Below are 2,983 nucleotides of genomic sequence, written 5' to 3' on the forward strand. Positions count from 1 at the left end.
AAAAAAAACACCTTTGCCAAGCTGGTCTATATTTTTCATTGTTACTCATCTGTTCATGTAAGTTTTCTGTGTGCAGACACTGTGGCATGTTCTGGTTAACAGCTCATACTGTCAATTATTGTAGCAGGAGATAGGAAAGGGGAAAACATATATACATGGCTTATACTGTGAAGGGTAGAAAATGGGAGTGGGCTAAGAATGTGCCTTGTCACAGTGTTTGCCTAGCATACATGACATCCTGGGTTTAATTCCTCAGTACCACATAAACAGAAAACGCTGGAAGTGGTGGTGTGGCTCAAGTGGTAGAGTGCTAGCCTTGAGCTGAAGAGCTGAGGGACAGTGCCCAGGCTCTCAGTTCAAGTCCCAGGACTGGCAAAACCAAAAAAAAAAGAAAAAGCCAAAAATGTTAAGATGACCAGTGATGCCCTAATACATCTTCCGCCAGTGACCTGAATTTCAAGCTGCTTCACCAACCCTTTCTTTTGCCTGTATTATAGATACTGGGCACACCTTCCTTCTGAGAACTGAAATCCAACCAACCACAATATTGAGTTCTTCCCTGATTACTATAAAGAGGCACTTCCATTCTCTTGACCTGGTTTTTTGTTTGTTTTTCCTCCTAACCCCTTTGACTACAATGTAAACTTTAGGAGAACAGAAACCATGTGTTAATTGAAAGACCTGACAGGCACCAATATTTACATTTCGGCTTGGGGCTGTTGATACAATGATAGTTATGGGAATAATGCTAACAGTTTTATTTTTCCTGAAGATGTATTTTTAGAAAGGGCTCCAGAAGCTCAGTGTGTTAGTAAAGGCCTGAAATCCCATACCACTGGAGGTTAGGGCTGGAAGATAATGAATTTGAGAACAGCCTGGACTGTACATAGTGGGATCCTAGGGGGTTGGGGGGGGGGTTAGAATCATTCTGAGATTGCTAAATCAAAACAAGAGGATTAAAACACTGAAACAAATTGGGGAAGATGGCCCACATCTGTAATCCTAGCTACTCAGGAGGATAAGATCTGAGGATTACTGTTTGGAAGCCAAGCCGGCCCAGGCAGGAAAGTCTATGAGACTTATCTCCAATTAATCACAGAAAAAGCCAAAAGTGGCACCCACTGTGGCTCAAGTGGTAGAGTGCTAGCCTTAAGCAAAAGGAGCTCAGGGACAGTGCCCAGGCACAGAGTTCAAGCCCTAGGACCAGCAAAAAAAAATTTTTTTTAAGCCTGAAACAGGGCTGGGAAGGTGGCTCAGTGGTAGAGCGCTTGCCTTGCATGCCTGAGGCCCTGGGTTTGATTCCTCAGTACCACATAAGCAAAAAGAAAAAATTCAGAAGTGGTGCTATGGCTCAAGTGGTAGAGTGCTAGCCTTAAGCTGAAGAGCTGAGGGACAGCGCCTAGGCCCAGAGTTCAGGCCTCACAACTAGACCCCCTCCCCCCCCAAAAAAACAATTAGCCACCAGAAAACCAGAAGTGGCTCAACGTGATAGCACATTAGCCTTGAGCTGAAGAGCTCAGGTACCAGTGTACAAGCCTGAACTTCCAAGTCCCATGACTGACAACAAAAACAAAACAAAAACCAAAAAACTAGGACTTAAGCAGTCAACATTTGAATGTGAGGGGACCTACCATTGCTTCAAAAATGTAAAGGGGATGCCAGGCCCTTATTTATACACTTAATACCTTAACAGACATTCACAGAACACTCATCAGAAGAAGAGAAGAAAAGTGCACTCACGGGCTGTTTCACTCTGAGCTCTCTCCAACAACCATCTTCTATATTGCTAACAATTCCACCTGCCACTGCTGCTCAGTAAAATCATGGCAAACACCCAATGGCAGTTCAACCCCCTTTCCTTTTGCCATAGTACGTGTGTGAGTATAACTCCACGCATCAGCTTCCTGTTCTTTTTAACTCTTACTAAACCTGTAGGAAAACCCAGGTGGCCTTCCTTCACCTCCTGAGCCCTATTCATATTGGGACAAAAGAAAACAAAAATACTCCTGCACTCACAGAGAAATAAACGAAATGAATGTAAACTGCCCAAGACAGTTCCCCCCCCCCTCTCTCACAGACACCACCATTTTGCAGAATAACTCTCCTTGGATCTTTTCCCCCTCTTCCCAAGACCATATGTGTATGTATATATGGTGTGTGTGTGTGTGTGTGTGTGTGTTCATTCCAGCCCACAACACAGTTCCATTCATACGATCTTATGATGATGGTTGGGCGGGGGGAGGGCGGGGGCTGAGAAAAGATGGGTCACCATAAAACCAAACTCCTAACGGGACGCCGGGGGCTCACGCCTGCAAATCCTACGGAAGAGGAGGCTCAGATCTGCAGATCGCGGTTCAAAGCCAGCTTGGGAAGTGAGGTCCGTGACCCTTACCTCCAATGAACCATTAAGAAAAAAACAGCCGGAAGTCGAGCTGTCTCTCTCAAAGTGGCAGAACCTTAGCCTTGAGCAAAAAAAAAAAAAAAGCCACCTCAGAGACAGCCCGCAGGCCCCCGAGTTCGAGCCCCAAGACCTGCACAAAACAAGACAAAAAACTCCTAAAGCAAACACAAAACCAAAACCACCATCTGGAACGCCACAAGCCTGGCTGCACTGGAGTCCGCTCGAGGCAAGGCCCGGGGAGGGGACGGCAGGGGCCGGGGCGACGCGGGCCCCGCGGGCCTGGGGACTCCACCGGAGCGCCCGAAAAGCGCTTCGAAGCCCTGGGTCCCAATCATTCCGAACACATCGCCCTGCGTTCCCCCGGCGCTGCTTCAAACCTCCGCGAAAGCTCCACATCCCCAAACAAACAAATAAACAAACAAAACCACCTCAGCAGCCGACGCCGACCCCAGCCGCCCGGACCGTGGCGGGCGCGCACGCACGCGCGCTCCCCTGACGTCATCCTCGCGCGACCCCTCCCAAACTAGGAAGCTGATTGGTCCACGGGGCTGGGAGGGGGCGTGGCCGGATGGGGTGGGTGGG

Source organism: Dipodomys ordii, unplaced genomic scaffold (genome assembly GCF_000151885.1).
Source record: "Dipodomys ordii isolate 6190 unplaced genomic scaffold, Dord_2.0 Scaffold128, whole genome shotgun sequence".
Classification (NCBI taxonomy): Eukaryota; Metazoa; Chordata; class Mammalia; order Rodentia; family Heteromyidae; genus Dipodomys; species Dipodomys ordii.